Source organism: Malania oleifera, chromosome 2 (genome assembly GCF_029873635.1).
Source record: "Malania oleifera isolate guangnan ecotype guangnan chromosome 2, ASM2987363v1, whole genome shotgun sequence".
Lineage (NCBI taxonomy): Eukaryota > Viridiplantae > Streptophyta > Magnoliopsida > Santalales > Ximeniaceae > Malania > Malania oleifera.
The window spans coordinates 38,303,042-38,321,480 of NC_080418.1; the positions used below are offsets into that span (position 1 = coordinate 38,303,042).

Genomic DNA, 18,439 nt, shown 5'->3' on the forward strand with positions numbered 1-18,439 from the left:
CCATCACCTGCTGAGTGACTCTATGCAGTACAACATCTGTATCTCCTCCACCTATGCTAGAAGGTCCTAGCCTATCCTCCTCAGCATTCGTGCCACTGCTTCCTGGGTCCATCCTGAAAACAAGAAACACGCTTAAGCACTTTATCTCATATACGGACCTATCCTGTACCAACCCAAAATTAATTACCTTTCCTAACCTTACCCAATATCGAATTCTATCACCTAGACACACGACTCGAAAATAGTTTACTATGGTTTTCCTGAAATCATCACCCCAGGAAAAACACAGAAACCACCATGGAAATTTTGTATCCAGACAACCGAACAAACCCCAAATTCCTCTTATATTCTGGTATTACTTCTGCTGCACTCTAAAGTCTACAGAACCTAACAACCTAGGCTCTGATACCAAACTATAATGACTTGCTATTTAACTAGGTATATTTTTTTTTTATACTATAACATTTCACATGTTCTGATACCATACTAGTTAAACCCAGTTATCAACCTAAGCAGCGAGAAGCAGAAATCACATAGATATAACCATATGTAAATATATATACAATACCAGAGTACTAACATGTTTTCCAAAATATACACATATATCTGGTTCCCAAAATACCCTCAATTATGCTGGGATATACAAAAATCCTCCACAAACATATTCACTATCTACTGACGGGGTAGTATTGAAGCCCCTCTATCTGCGAGCCTGGTCTGCTCGCCTACCTAGATCACCTGAAAAATGATTCAACACTGGGATGAGCCAATGCTCAGTAAGACGAAATATGCTATTACTAGTATGTGGCAAATGAGTTACAATATTATGAAAATTTGTTTTCATATAATCGTGTATAACTGAATATGTAAATACAGTACAAGTGATAAAATCCACCACCCATTCCATGTTGCTTAACATAACAATATTGTAGGTTACTATTCAAAATACTTCTAGTGTACATAGGTATATTCCTTGTTTCTGTAAATCTGTATATATGTAATAGTGACTGAAAACTTTCCCTATGGATAATTGTGTGTCATGATTTAACCCCCATGACAAAGTTGTGGGGCCCGTAGGCGGGATCTACACTAGCTGGCCGACCAAGGTAAATCACTATACTTCATTGGTCTGATCTGCCCACCTCAACCCATATCTGATGGGGAGCTTGTCCACGTCAAGGGCCTAGGTGATTGACCTACTATCATGTATTATCTAAATAGGTGGTTGCACTCATAACATAAATATCTGTAACTGCGGTACCGTGCTCTACTGTATGGTCCAATAAGGTCTGATACTATATAATACATCTCTATATACGACTATCTGATTTACCATGATTCTAAAAAAACTGTAATAACCATGATACTAAATAAACTGTAACTGTAATCCATACGTCATAGTACTAAAAACTGTATAATCATAACACTGAAAACTGCATAATCATAGTATTGAAATTCGTATAATCATGGTACTGAGATTCGTATAATCATGGTATTAGAATTTGTATAATCATGGTACTGAAATTCGTAAATCATTGTACTGAAATTCGTAAAACATATCTCTGTACTATATTCATATTCTCAAGCCACACCATACTTTAATACATAATATTCATAATTTAATAAACTGTTATAATATTTTAAAATTATCTAGCATAACATATTTCCCTTACCTGACTACTGGAAAGCCCTTATGGTAAATTGGCCTAACACCCGTAGGGCCTCCTACACAACTCCCTGAAAACAACATTTGCCAGAATAAAATATCAGTATTTCTGTACCTACATCATTTCCTATAACTGTCATAAGGCCAAAAATGGACTAAAAGGTCTTACCCTGAATTTGGGAAGAAGATCCGCTCCGGTAGACTTGCAGAGAACTTTACCAGGAGCGTCATGGTGGTTTCAGATCGTCGATCCAGCGACTGGTGGGGCCAAAATCGAAGAGAGAAGGGAGAAAGACCGTAGGAGAGAGAAAGGAGAGAGAGATAACTCTGAAAATATGATAAAAATCCGATTTTTCACTATTTATAGGGCCAAATTCATCGACGAGACACGTCACCTCATGGACGAGTCCTTTAGTAAATTCATCGACGAACCTTACCCTTCGTCGAAAAAATTCAGAGCAGCCCAAAACCTTCACTCGGTATTTTCTCGTCAACAAAATGGGACCTCGTCGACGAGATCCTGAAGACCTTCGTCGATGAATCCTTGTATTTGTTGACGAAGCTTGAAAATTCTTGAAATTATTATTACCTCTAAAATGCAATGTCGCGTTCGTCGACGAATCCTACTGCTTCCTTCTGTTTCAGTTTCCATTTCTCTCCCTCATTATTATTTAAATACTATTATTCTTCGGGTCACTACAGACATGACCCGATGATAGCAGAGGACTAGGTCGAGAAGAATGAGAGGATCTTAGAGGTCCTACACTGCACAGACAGACAGAAAGTTCTTAATGCTACCTTCCAGTTATTTGGGGAGGCAGGGCGATGGTGGACTGTCGTGAGTCTACTGGATAAGCAAAGGATTGGTCCTGTGGAGATGTCTTGGAGCTGTTTTAAGGAAGTATTCTTTGATAGATACTTCTCGGCTTCTGTAGGTGATGCTAAGGCGGATGAGTTTTCTGCACTGACTTGGGGGAGTATAACGGTGCAAGGGTATACTACTCGGTATATAGAGCTATCCCGGTTTGTGCCGTGTTTGATCTTGAATGAGTACGAGAAGACTCGGAGGTTCGAGAAGGGCTTGAGGAAGGACATCCGTAGATTAGTGGGTATGCTTTAGATCTGTGAGTTTTCGATTTTGGTGGATAAAGCCACTGTGATTGAGACTGGTATCCGAGAGAACGAGGTGGATCAGGAGCCAAAGAAGAGGCCAGTACCTTCTAGTTTTCAGTCTGGATCTCGTCAGGAATCGTAGAAGAAGAGGAACAGGGGCTCAAGTAACCGATATAATACCGAACATCAAGGTTCTCAGATGAGCCAGGTGGATGATAGTTGTACCAGGTGCTACAAATGGCATAGCGGTGAGTGCTAGCCATTTTGAGGTAACTGCTACAACTGTGGTCAATCGGGTCACATGGCTTGGGATTGTCACACCCTGAAGAGGGGTTTGCCTTCTTCGAGTCAGAATCGGGGAAATAATCAGGTATCCCGGGGAACCCACCAGACGAATATAGCTTCAGAGAGGGTGTGCTAGCTTACTCTAGTGGATGTTGAGCATGCGGGGAATGTGGTGATAGGTACTATGATGTTGCTTTTAAATAGAGCTATGGTTTTATTTGATTCAAGTGCGACCCACTCCTTTATATCTGTTAATTTTGTGAAACTGTGTGGGGTGGAGACCCAAGTCATGGAAGAGGAATTTTCTGTAGCCACACCATCTGGGGGTATATCATTCTGTAGGAGGATGTTGGAGGACTGCCCAGTGGTAATCTAGGGGAAGCTACTACCAGTAAACCTTGTAGTATAAGACATGTCAGGGTTTGATGTTCTATTGGGAATGGATTAGTTATTCTCCAGATATGCTGCAATCGACTGTCGTAGGAAGGTGGTAGTGTTCAGACCTCGTGGGGAGCGGGAGTACGAGTTTGTGGCATTGTGTGTGCATTCGACGCCACAGATTCTATCAGAATTGCAGGTGAGGATATTACTCTTTGACGGATGTCAGGGGTACTTGGCTTGTGTGAGAGAACCACCACGGGATGAGTTGAGGCTCGAGGATATTCAGGCAGTCATCAAGTTCTCGGATATGTTTCCAGATGATTTACTTGGTTTACCTCTGGATCATGAGGTGGAGTTCACGATAGAGTTGCTTCCTGGTAAGGCACCGATCTCTAAAGCTCCGTACCGTATGACTCCAGTAGAACCTCGAGAGTTGAAGGAACAGTTACGAGAATTACTGGATAGGGGTTTTATTCGATCTACTGTTTTGCCCTAGGGAGCTCCAGTACTGTTTGTGAAGAAGAATGATGGGTCGATGCGTATGTGCATTGATTATTGTGGGATTAACAAGATAACTATGAAAAATCGTTACCCGTTGCCTCGTATTGATGATTTCTTTGACCAGCTGTAGGGTACGCAGGTCTTTTCGAAGATTGACCTACGGTCAAGATATCATCAGGTGAGGGTCAGTTCTGAGGATGTAGCGAAGACTGTTTTTCGTACCAGATATGGCCACTACGAGTTTCTAGTCATGCCATTTGGGTTGACAAATGCTCTTGTAGTGTTCATGGATCTTAAGAACAAGGTTTTCCATGAGTATCTGGACTAGTTTGTGGTGGTGTTTATTGATGATATTTTGGTATACTCGAGGAGTACGGAAAAGCATGAGAACCATCTGAGGTTAGTATTACAGATTCTGCGAGAGAAGAAGTTGTATGCTAAACTAAAGAAGTGTGAATTCTGGTTGAATCAGGTGGCATTCTTAGGCCATGTAGTAACTGGTGATGGTATATTAGTTGATCCTAGCAAGATCAAAGTTGTAGTCGACTGGGTGAGGCTGAAGAGTGTGTAGGAGGTTCAGAATTTTCTAGAACTGGTGGGTTATTATTGTCGGTTCATGGAAGGGTTTTCTAAGTTGTCTGGGCCTCTGACTCGATTGACTAAGAAGGGGGTAAAGTTTGAATGAACCAGTGATTGCGAGCAGTGTTTTTAGGAGTTGAAGCATCGACTGGTTATTGCTCCAGTGTTAACCATTCCTTCTAGGGATGGTAGTTTTGTGATTTATAGCGACGCGTCTCTGAAAGGTTTGGGTTGCGTGCTTATGGAGCAGGGTAAGGTAATAGCTTATGATTCTATGCAACTGAAGGATTATAAGAAGAATTACCCTACGCATGATCTGGGGTTGGCTGCTGTTGTATATGCACTAAAGATCTGGCGACACTATTTGTATGGTGTGCAATGCGAGATTTTCACTAATCACAAAACCATCAGGTACTTTTTCACGTAGAAGGAGTTGAATATGAGGTAGAGACGGTGGCTTGAGTTGATTAAGGACTACAATTGCACCATCAGTTATCACCTGGGAAAAGCTAATGTGGTAGTTGATGCGTTGAGTCGGAAGTCGGATCACGTGGCAGTATCTGCAGTTGTAGCTCAGCATCACATCAGACAGGATTTGGAGAGCTCAGGTATAGAGTTAGTGCATAGTGATCATCAAGCTTTCCTTGCTAGTTTGGTGGTCCAGCCGACTTTGTTTGAGTGTATAAAAGTCGCGTAGGCTGGTGATGAGAAGTTAACAGAGGTTGTGGGAAAGGTGTAGCAGGGATTGGTTGTGAATTTTAACATCTCTGAGGGAGGTGTGTTAAGGTTTGGGACTAGGCTATGTGTTCCAAATGACGATGAGATCAAAAGGACGATTCTGGAGGAAGTGCATCGCTCTTTGTATACGGTACATCTAGGTAGTACAAAGATGTATCGGGACTTGCGCGAGACCTTCTGGTAGAGTGGTATGAAGAGGCAGATTGCTCAGTTTGTGAAGCAGTGTCTAATGTGTCAGCATGTGAAATTTGAACATTAGAAGCCGGCAGAGCCGTTACAGCCCTTAGCTATTCCGGTATGGAAATGTGAGTATATTTCCATGGACTTTGTGATTGGATTGCCGCGAGCACTTCACTGGCAGAATGCTATTTGGGTGATCATGGATAGGTTGACGAAATTTGCTCACTTCTTACCAATGAAGGTTGGCTACCCTTTGAGTAGGCTAGCAGACATGTATGTGCATGAGATAGTTAGAATGCACGGGGCACCGGTGTCCATTGTATCAGATCGAGACCTGAGGTTTACTTCTTAATTCTGGACGAGCTTACAGGAAGCATTGGGGATGAAGTTTACTTTCAGTACAACGTTCCACCCCCAGACTGATGGATAGTCGGAGAGGATGATACAAATCTTGGAGGATATGTTGCGGGCTTGTGTGTTAGATTTTGACGGCAGCTAGATACATTTTATGCCACTAGTAGAGTTCGCTTATAGAAATAGCTTCTAGGCTAGTGTCGGGATGACACCGTTCAAGGCTCTGTATGGTCGGAGGTGTCGATCTCCTCTGTATTGGAGTGAGGTTGGTGAACGCCAGATGTTAGGACTTGAACTTGTGCAGCAAGCATCTGAAAGGGTAGGTTTGATCCGAGAAAGGATTAAATCAGCTTAGAGTCGGCAGAAGAACTACGCAGATGTTCATCGTCGTGAGTTGGAGTTCAAGGTGGGGGATAAGGTATTTTTTAGGATCACTCCAATGAAAGGGGTGATGATATTTGGGAAGAAGGGCAAGTTGAGCTCAAGGTACATCAGACCATTCAAGGTTCTTGAGCTAGTGGGTCTGGTAGCCTACAGGATTGCACTACCCCCAGCACTCTCAAGGGTTCATGATGTGTTTCACGTATCCATGTTGAGGAGGTTCATGTTGGATCCTTCACATGTTATTAGCTACGATAATGTGGAGATTGGGGATAATTTAGCGTATGAGGAGATGCCTGTTCAGATTCTGTACCATAAAGTTCAGAAGCTAAGTACCAAGGACATATCTTTGGTGAAGGTATCGTGGCGGAATCACGAGGTTGAGGAAGCTTCTTGGGAATTCGAAGTAGAAATACGTCGGAAGTATCCACAGTTGTTCTGAGTTATGTACATTACCCTACTTTGTATTGGAATAGGTGGTTGGTCTTGAGGTGTGTGTGTATTTGTGAACTCCTGAGATGATTTATGTTTGTAACCACGGTATTCCTCCGCCATAAGTGGGTATGTATATGTTGTGACAGGGCTGCGTTATAGTAGTCTCCGATTTTCTTCCTAAAGTTGAGTGTACAATTGATTTCATGAATGAGTTTATGAATAAGAGATAGCGAATTTTGAGGACAAAATTTTTGTAAAGAGGGGAGGTTGTAAGAACCCGAACTGTGATATAGGGAATTAATTAATTAATTAAGAGAGGAGTAAATTGGTAATTAAGCAAGCTTTGTTGAGAAAGTCAGAGTTCATCGACGAAGTCTGTGTAGTTCTCGGCGATAAAGTGCAAAGTCTCATTGACGAGGAGTGGCCGGGTTAAAGGGTTATAAATAGATATTTTCATTAGTTCTCAACTAAGATAACTTAAATTCTCTCTCTATCTCTCTAGATTTCTTCACCGTGTGTAGCAGGAATCATAGATCTGACGTTACCATGAGGATTAGGGAAGGATTCTCTACAAGTTCTACGGATTGGATTTTCATTTCGGGCATTCTCAGGTTTTGGCCCAAAATAGGGGTAAGGCTCGGTTTTTAGTTCTGATTCGGTAGTATTGTAGGTAACAGAGTTGTGAGCGAGTTTTGAACTGTAGGTTGTAGGTTTTGGAATTCGGTTCACAATTTAGGGACCTTGGAGTTCGGGATTTGTCATTCAGGAAAATGTAAAGGGATTCAGTTTATGTCGGTTATTTTTGAAATTGGACTCGGTTAAAACTGTGGTTCACGGTCCTGTGAGTGTTTTGGTTACTAATTTGGGGAAATCTAACGGATAAAATTATGGGTTTTTCATGTAACAATTTTTTGGAAAAAAGGGATACTGGGCTGAAATCCCTGGTTTTGTTAAAAACCTTAAGTATACTGTGTTATGTATTGTGTTAGGGATGACCGTGCCTTAACTTTATTAAACTGTATACGCTTAGAAAATCATGATTTATAGATTACCAAATGGGTGTGGTTTGTTTGGTTATATGAACATCCATAGTTTTGTTTTGATGAAATGCAATAGGAACTGGGTTCCAAGTTGTTCCAGGTACTGAAAGAGTGTTCGACTCTATATCTGAGGACGTGTGTTTATCGCTTGCCATGTTGGCAAGAGTGTCCGGCTTTATATTCAAGGGCGTGAGCCTTACCGGCTGATCATCGAAAGGTGTGGATCCACCAGTTTGTACCGGTACGATGCCATAGGAGCCTAGGGTTCGCCATGTGCCGACGACGCTGTGTATCGCGGGCTAGCTATGGGCCGACACTAGGTATTCCGGGCCGGCTTCAGGCTTAAGGGTGTGACGACACCGGGTTACTTAATCATGTGTGTGCGCTTGTACGTACTATTTTGAAATTGTTTTGTGAAAGTACCGAACTTGCATTTAACTGTGTATGTTTTGCTGTCATGATAATACTCAAATGCCACACACTAATATAACCTTTATCTGCCTTACTGAGAGATCTCTCATCCCTGCTGTACGTACATATTTTTCATGTCCTTTGGGTAACCAGAGCTAGCTACCTGGTGTAGGAGCGTAGTGTTGTTGTACTGCGGGAAGTACGTGGGTAAGTCCTAAGCTTATGATGGGTGGTTTTTTGGGGGTTTTGACAGCCACCCGAATTTGTGTTGTTTTTTGTGGAGTTAGACTCCTTTGTATAGACTATGGTATGGTACTGTACATGTATAAAAAGACTTATCTTCCGCTGTTTCCGTGGTATATGTGAATGTGTATAGGGTGCTTAGGAACCTTAAGGGGATGGACCCTCATTCATTGTACTGTGTCATTGGTGATTTGTATGATACAGGGACAGGATTAGGTTATTTATTCACCCTCGAGTCCTATTACTGGGTTCGGGGTGTGACAATAATAATCTAATTAATTAATTAATTAATTAATTTTAGGATCCACTACCTTCTCCTATAATAATTATTTTTGGGACATTACAGAACATACTAGAGAGTTCTACAAAATTCTCCTTCTAGCTCAACCTTGAGTTGTTCTTGTATAACTAGGTCCTACCCTTTAATTTGGGGTTTATTCCATTTCATTAAATAGAGGGTTACAATACCCCTTCATTAATTCTATTAAGATTAATATAATTTTTAGGATAAAAGACACTCCCTCATATTTTGGTTAAAAGATAGATACCTTCTTTGAAATTTAAAAAATGTCATAAACTCGCATAAAGTTTGACAAAAATACACAAACCTCTTAAAATACAAGAGGAGGCTTGTTTTTGACAAATTTTGAAGATTCTTGAAATTTTTTAAATTTCAAGAGAAGTTCCTAAAATTTTAAAAATATAAGGAAAAATTAATGTCTTTTTGTCAAATCTTAAAAAACGAATTGCGTTTTTTGCCCTATTTTTTAAGTTGGGAAGAGCCCTTTGATGGGCCAAGGAAGATCTTTGTTCTCTTTTGAAGGAGGAGTAATTCACATCACAACCGCATGAAGAAAATCTATGGGGGGTGGGGCATATGATCTCAAGATTTATTCATTTGAGTGGGATTTTTATTAAAATGAAAAATCAGTTATCAATTAGAAATTTAGCACCCATTTGGGAGCACTTTAAAAAAAAAAGTGTTTATAACACTTATCACTTACAATAAATATTTTTACAAAAAAGAAAATAGCATTTGACCTGTACTACAAGAAATATTTATTATAAAAATTGCTTTTCTAAAATCACTTTTTTAAGAACTATTTAACTGAATTTTGAGAAGTAATCTAAGATAACTTTTTGGCTACTTAAAAGTGACATTATTCATAAGTGGGGTCAATTTTGTAATTATATGAAAATTTGGTAGCTATTTTATAATTAAAAAATACATTAGAAAATAATCATTTATAATTTTATAATGTATTTTATAATACTAATTTATTAATGAAACATAATTCAATTCTGGAATGAAGAAGAAAAACTATCTATTAATTTAAATTATATTAAAAATTAAAATACTAATTTAATTAACAATATTATTTTAACATAAATTGATATGGTAATTTAATATAAATTGATATGGTAATCATATGTTTAAATATAAATTAAGAATAAGATTATTATTAACCAAAAAATATTGTTATACTATTTTACTTAATAAATATATTTAAATATTAATTAAAATAACAGTTAGCATAATTATTAATTAAAAATTAATCATATATTATTTTGTTATGTATTATAACCCATTAATTATTAATAAAATATATTTAAATTTTATAAAGAATAAAAAAAATCATCTATAAATTTAAATTACCATTAAATAAACTAAAATTTTTAATTTAATTATTAATACTATGTTTAACATAAATTAATGTGATAATCATATGTCATAAATGTACATTAACAACGAGATTATTGTTAATTAATAAATAATACTAAGTTATTTTAGTTAATAGAAAATTTTAATTATAAATTAATATAATTATTATTTAAAATTTTAATATTTTTATTTAAAATATATTTAAAATACATATTAGTTATTATAATTCAATTTTGGATTGAACAAGAACCAATTATTAATTTAAATTAACATTAAATAATTAAAATTTTAAATTTAATTAATAATATTATGTTCATCATAATTTAATATGATAATAATATGTTATAAATATACACTAATAACAAGATTATTTTTATTAAAAATAGTAATATTGTATTATTTTTTTAATAGTAAATATTTAAATTTCAAGTATAAATAATTAAAATAATTATTAATAAAATTTTTAATTAAAAATAATATTTTTAATTTAAAATATATTTAAAAATAATCATTTAAACCCCTATAATAGAAGTAAGTATTCAAATACTACTTAGACTAAACACCACTTATAACTTTAAACACTTTTCAAGTTCAACACTCATTATTAACACTTATTAAATTCAACATTTTTTTTTTTTTCTGAAAATTACTTCTAGATAAGTGGTTTCCAAACAATTATTTATAAGTAACAATCCCTTAGAAGATAATCATATATTATTTTTTTTATGTATTTTATAATATTAATTATTGATGAAACATAAGTTAATTATAAAATGAAGAAGAAGAACTATCTACTAATTTAAATTAATATTAAAAATTAAAATACAAATTTAACTAATAATAGTATTTTATCATAAATTAATATGATAATCATATGTTATAAATATAAATTTAAAATAAGATTATTGTTAATCAACATATAATATTATACTATTTTTACCTAATAAAAATATTTAAATATTAATTAAAGATGACAGTTAGCATAATTATTCTTTAAATTGTTAATTAAAAATTTATCATATATTATTTTATTATGAATTATAATCCATTAATTATTAATAAAATATAATTAAATTCTAGAATAAATAAGAAGAACCATAATTAAAATTTTTTAGTTGTAAAAATATTAACAGTTTTATTTAAAATATATTTAAAATAGATATTAGTTATTATAGTTCAACTTTGTATTGAGCAAAACTATTTATTAATTTAAATTAAAATTTAATTTAATTAATTATATTATTTTTATTATAATTTAATATGATAGTAATATTTTATAAATATAATTTAATAACAAGATTATTATTGATTAAACATAGTAATATCATATTATTTTTTTATAAATAAGTATTTAAAATTTAATTATAAATTATTAAAATAATTTTTAATTAAAAAATATTAATATTTTTAATTTAAAATATACTTAAAAAGAATCATATACTACCACATAATAAAAGTAAGTATCCAAATATCACTTATTTTAAATACAACCAAAACTAATTATAATTTTTAGCATTTTTTTTTTCCAGCTCACCAGTTATTATTAGAACTTATTAAATTCTACACTTTTTTTTAAAAAAAAAAGTACTTTGCATAAGTAGTTCCAAACAATCCCTTAAGTTTCGTTTGAAATTCGAAAAGTATTAAGAAATGGAAAGGAAAGAAAAATATCACGAAATCCACATTTTTATATTTGACTATCAAGAAAAGTGATGAAGAAAATAAAAAATATATCAAATCATACAAACAAAAGTTTGACTTTACACGTAATTAATATTTAATTTTCTTAATTTTTAGTCATATTAAAATAATTTTTTATTTTTGATAATATTTAATGAAGAATAAAAATACAAGAAAAGAAAAGAAAATATTTTTTCAAAATATTCTATTCCTTTTAATTTCTTTTCAGAGCACACTTCTAAAGATGAAAGATTAAAGATTAAATGAAAGAAAATAAAAATAAGAAAAAAAAAAACCAAAAATCAAAAGACACGCCCGGTGGGACTCGAACCCACAATCGCCTGATTAGAAGTCAGACGCCTTATCCATTAGGCCACGGGCGCTTGTGCTTTTGTTGTGTCTGAAGCACAAGATTTTATTATATTATAATAAATTTAGAAAACTCACACTCTCTTTCCTGCTTTGACTTCTCTGCAATTTTCGCTGTACTTTTAACATAATTATCCTTCTCAAACTTGTAATGCATGTGTAAGGTGTTTTATTTTACTATTATTTTTAAATAATTTAGCATAATTTTATAATTTAATTAATTTCTTTCTATGTTTCTAGTACACACATTTATATGAATTATTATAACTAAATTATTGAGAAAATATGATTATTTGATAACATTTTTTTTTTTCATAAATACGATATATGATAGAAAACTATATATCTTTTAAGTAGGGTGAAGTTAAAGTAAGAAAAAAAGAAAAGAAAAACAGCATCACATTAACGTGTCGGCTTAATTAACATTATAAATTTCATAATTAAAAATTTTTTGGAATGCCTACAAATTACTTGATAGCACCTACTAAGTGAGGTGACCACACTAGTTAAATTTTAAAGAACAAAGATAAGAAAATAAGTAAATCAAGAGTTGTTACAAATAAACTTCTCCATCACCCTTATATAATAAAGTTTATTAATAATAATCCTTATAGGCATATACAAATAATTTTATTTAAACATTTTTAATTACGAACATCTTATGCTATTTGTCACGCCCCGAACCCGGAAATGGGACCTAGGCGTGAAAATGTAATCTAACCTGTTCTTGTATCATACAAATTATCCATGATACAGTACAATGAATGAGGATCTGACCTCGTGGGATTATCAGGTACCCTATAGGCATTCAAAGATACACAGCGGAAATAAGGTCTTTCTATACAAGCATGGTACCATACCAGAGTTTATACAAGAGCAGAAACAAGGTTCTATCATACAACGTACAACCGGGTGCCCAACATATCTCAAAGTAGCAACCCACAAAACACAAGTCCTAGCATTTACCCAAGCACTACCCGCAGTACACTGGCCACTACGCTCCCAACACAAGGTCGCTAGTTTCGGTTACTCGAAAGACCTGAAAAATATGTACGTACAGTAGGGATGAGACACCTCACAGTAAGGAAGAATACATGTTACATCGGTGTGTGGCATTTGAGTGTTATTATGACGCAACACATATACAGTTAAATGCAGTTCTAGTACTAATTTCACAACAGTGCATACACGCACACACACATGATCAAGCAATCCCGATGTTGTCACACCATTCGGTCCGAAGCCGGCTTGCGACATATGGTGGTGGCTCGTAGCTAACCCGAGAAACACGGTGCCACTAGCATATGGCTAGTCCCAGACTCCCATGATTTCGTACCGGCACTAAACTGGTGGATCCACACCCTTTGGTGATCAGCCGATAAGGATCACGCCCTCGGATATAGAGCCGGACACTCTTGCCAAACATGGCCTAGTGATTTCATACGCCCATGGATATAGAGCAGGACACTCTCAGTACTTGGAACAAATTCGGAAGCACGTTCCTACTTGCATTTCAACCAAAATATAACACACACATGCATGCTTATATAACCAAACAAATCACACCCATTTGGTAATCTAAAATCATGGTTTTCCAAACACATACAGTTTAAACAAGTCAAGACATGACCATACCTATAACACAGTATAAATCAACTTATACATTCGATTTTCAACAAAACCAGGGATGCAACCTGTCACCCCCTTTTTCCCAAAATTGTAATCATGAAAAACTCATAGTTTTACCCGTTAGATCCCCCAAATGAGTAGTCAAAACACATACAGAACCGTGAACCACAGTTCTACTGAGTTTGATTTCTAAAATAACCGATATAAACACAATTCTCCTTAACTTTCCCCCAAATGGAAAATCCCGAATTCTAAGGCCCCTAAACAACGAACCGAATTTCAAAACCTACAACCAACAGTACAAAATATACTCATAAGATTGTTTTTTACAAAACTACCGGATCAGAATTGAAAATCGAGTCTTACCTCGATTTTACGTCAAAACCAGAAAATCTCCTAAACGAGTTTCCAATCCACAGAACTTGTAGAGAATTCTTTACTGATCCTTGTGGTAACTTCGGATCATCGAATTAGACAATAAACGACGAAGAAATCTAGAGAGAGGAAGAGTAGGATGAGTTCTAGAGAGAGAGAGAAAAGATATTTGAGATTTCTTAATTTTTAAGCAAAGGAAACTGATATTTATAGCCCTTGACTCGGCTGCCCTCGTCGACGAGGGTCGACGAAATGGTGTCCTCGTCGACGAGGTCATATAGACAGCTTGTCGACAAAACGGTGATCTCGTCGATGAGCCTGAGATTCCCGGTTTCTCGAAACCTCTCGGTTTCTCCCCGTCGACGAGGTTCTGAACTTCATCGATGAGAAATACAATGCCTTCGTCGACGAGATCTGGCTTCGTCGACGAAGCCTCCTCAAATTCCAATTTTACCCCTCTCTTAATTATTTAAATTCATGTATCACGGTTCGGGTTCTTACACTACTGATAGAATGAGATTTAAAAAAATATATATTTAAGTGATTTTAATTGTTATTTTTAAAATTTAGAAAATATTTATAATATGATTAATAGTTTAAAAAATGTAAATGTGTGTAAGTAGAACTAAAAGTTAATAAACACAATGTAAAGTTACAATCTTTGCTGGCGGCAAAACATGAGTTTGTAACTTTATCATTCTCCATTCTAAACAATATTTTTGAATACAAATTAGTTTGAAAATTATTATATTAAAATAATAATATATTAGCAAAAATATCAAATTTCAATGCTTACGCTTTGTAATTTTTTATGTGAATGTTATCTACTCGAATCTTACAAGAACGATTAAAAAGGATAAATATGCAGTCTCTTTTATTGAGTAGTTAAAATTTAAAACACCTTTTTAATAGAGACATTATTAATTTAGGTTGTCTAATCAAATTTCATTTTAGATAGCTAATTGAATTTTTGACTTTATGTAATTATTAATAATTATCAATTTAAGTCATATTTTTTAAAATTACAAAAGACAGTGCGACAATTTGAAATGCAACACTTTAAAAACAAGGAATTTAGCTCCTACAAGGAGGCAATGGGATGGAAAATATCAAATCCTAATGGTGTGCCTTTTTTAGGTTTAGTGTATTTTAAACATTAGGGGAAGATTCCTAATGGATCACTAATGGTACCTCTTGTTAAAAAACTAATAACATAAAATGATACAAATTTAGATACAAATAAAAAATACAAATGTTAAACAAGATTCATAAACAGGCTGAGGCACGGATATCTTGTTCTCTTTAAGGAGATTCAAGCCCTCTGCTGTTACTTGGTTTAGCCCACGAACCGGTGCAACAGAACTCCTCAAGACTTGTCTCTCACAGGATACAACAGTCCGATTTGAATCATACAACTCACTCTAATTATGCACAAACTGAGGAGTCCAATGCTCCATTAAAAACACCTTTCTTTGCTTGCCAAACTCTCTAGATTCAAGATAAAAATTATATGATGAAAATGAAGAGAAGAAATTAGTGTATTGTGCTAATACTTCAGGCGTCTATTTATAGGCACAAAATGACCCTTCATTCTCCATGTACTTAATAAATATGATGTGTATATATTAAGTAAATACATACTTAGATCCAAGGTAAATTCATATAATTAATTATACATTTATCAAATACATGAATGAATGACCATAATTAAATGTGGATGCATCACCCAATCAAAGGTACATAATTATTTTCCAAGATAACAATAAAATAACATAATAATATTAAAATACACCAACACCTCTACTTTAAACTAAAAAATGATTGATTAAATAATAAAAAAGTACCTGAAAAGTAAGGTGTAGTTCCAAAAGGGGGGGGGGTGAATTAGGTTTATAAAAATTTCTTTGAATTCTTTTAATAAATTCTTTCCCAACTTATTTTATTCTTAGCAATCACACAAGGATGGTTTTGAATTTCAATTACAATATTCAACTAAAAATCAAATTCACGTTTAAATCTTAATTGGAAAGTGTATCAACTTGATCTTGCAGCAGTTTAAGCCAACACCCAATCAATAATCAACACAATCCACAAGTTACTTAAATAATATATGAATTACAGCAGTGCTTCAAAGATTCGATCTTTATTGTCAATGAGGTTCCTTGATCAATGCACCTCCTTTAATCAAGGTTTCCACAAACAATATCAACGTACTCCCTTTAAGGTTTCCGCAAAAGATTAATCAACGTGCTCCCTTTAATTAAAGTTTCCTCAATCTCAATATCAATTTAGTTTCCTAAACTTAAATAAACAACCATGTAATTTATATATGTAGAAAATTAAAGAGTAAGGGAAGAGAGTGAGATCGAGTTTTTACGAGATTCGGCTATACCCGCCTACGTCCTCGCCTTAGGCACAACACCTAATGATTCCACTATAACACTCCTTTTCGGGCAGAGCAAACCGTTACAACACTCCTTCAATAGGTTGGAGCCCTCCTCTCCAAACGATACCCCATGCTCGGTACAACGATTCAACAGCCCTGAATCGTCAAGAAAACAAGAACAATTTCTTGCGTACAAGAATTACTCTCAAACAGAGCAGATTAGTACAAGATATAGCACAACTAATCAATACTTCTATAGAAACCCAAACCAAAAACATAAAAGAAAATAAATATAAAAGAGAGAAATAAAGGAAAATAAAAGAAAAGGAAAGAATTTAGAAGACAGGGCCAAAAACCGTCGATGGCTTCATGAAGCATGAGAAAAATCGTCGTCGATTTTGGGTTCACTGGGCTAGTCAACCACAAAACCATCGATGATTTTGTGGGTACGGGGAAAACCGTCAACGATTTTCTCCTGGGCTGCCCACCTATAAATATAAGTGAGCTTATTTTTTTAAGAAAATTTCAAAAGCCCTCTTTTGAGCTCTACTAGGGTTTCAAGATTTCTTTGTCAAAAGACTCCTACGGGTTCCCTCGTGCTCCCAGATCACTCTCTTTTCTCCAGGCTCATAGGATCTCGTGTTTCTACCGGTTTGAAAAAACTAGGGTTTTGAGTTTTTGGTCCACTTCAGTTTCTTTTTCAGAATCAGGTAAGGGGATTAAGTTAAGTAAGCTTTTTAACGAATTTGAACTGTACGAAATGTTTTTGGTGTAAGTATATTTATGTTTTCAATTGATGCTTCGAAAATCGAACGTTCAAAAAGACCTTTTTCAAACCTAGGATATATATATGCTATTTTGAATACAAATGAACGATGGGAAGCTTGGTTTTACTTTCTAAACCGAATATACTATGTTTTCTTAGTTGCCCACGGGCCATGTTCAAATATTGAAACTTGTGTGGCAGGTGAATGATATGTAGGTATTATTTTATAACCGAAATTGGGAATGTTTGAGAAATATTAGAACTATTTATGAAAACACAAGGATTTATTATGACGGCCCCAAGGGTCGAGATTTGATATAGTGGCCATGAGTCGAGTTTTATATGACGGCCGCAAGGGCCAGGATTATGATTAAGGGCACGAGGGCCAGGATTATGTTTAACGGCTGTGAACCGAGTTTTATATGACAGTCGAGAGCCGAGAATTAGTAAATGACATGCTTTATATAACATAAGTTTGAAATGCAGTTTTTATTACTTAAATTGCATGCTATGCTCTAGTAACCCTGAGGACCAGTATGTTATGAGCACGATACCGTTGCTAAAGATTCAGTATGTGGCCATGTGCGCCCACACCATTCTAGATAGCAGTGTAAGGTGGTTTTAGCCGATTAGCCTCGATAGAGGGTCTACTTTCCTTGAAAGCCCGAACTTTCAGGATGTGGTAGGACAATCGGAACCTTGCAAGCAAGTTGCGGATGCCTACTGACTCACTTAAAAAATAAGTAGGTTAGAAGCTATTCCAAGTATAGGAATTCAGTCGTGTAATACTTAACCCAAAGGACAAATCGTCTCCTCAGGGAATGCATTTTAATTCCAAACTCGTGTAATTCCAAAAGAAATTAAGAAAGGAAAAATTTACTGAACATAGTTCAGATTTAGTTTTTTGGGATTTTTGAGGTTTTTGCAATAGAATTTAAATTCTAACTAAAAATTAAATATGCATGAAATAACTTAAATAAATACCAGATTCAATGTCAGAATAATGAAAGAACTAAACCCTGCAATCATTCAACTAAATAAAAATATTAACTTTAAACGTAAACCCAAGCAAGAATACACTCTAAATAAAAACATCAACTATAATAATAAAAACACCCAAAGAAAATAATTAAATCCCTATAAAAACTTTAAATAAGAAGAAAAATTGAAATTAACAATAATAAAGCTCAAACAAGAATTTAAATGCAAGAGAGAGAGAGATTTAAACAGAAATTTATCTAGTAAAAAGAAAGTTCTTAAATTA

The 18,439-nt window shown here is 34.8% G+C and overlaps 1 non-coding gene across 1 annotated transcript; it reads right to left on the reverse strand.

The window, feature by feature from the left end:
* Positions 1 to 11,960: 11,960 nt before the first annotated feature.
* TRNAR-UCU (transfer RNA arginine (anticodon UCU)) lies at positions 11,961 to 12,033 on the reverse strand. The gene has a single exon. It is a non-coding gene; the product is annotated as a tRNA-Arg (tRNA).
* Positions 12,034 to 18,439: the final 6,406 nt, after the last annotated feature.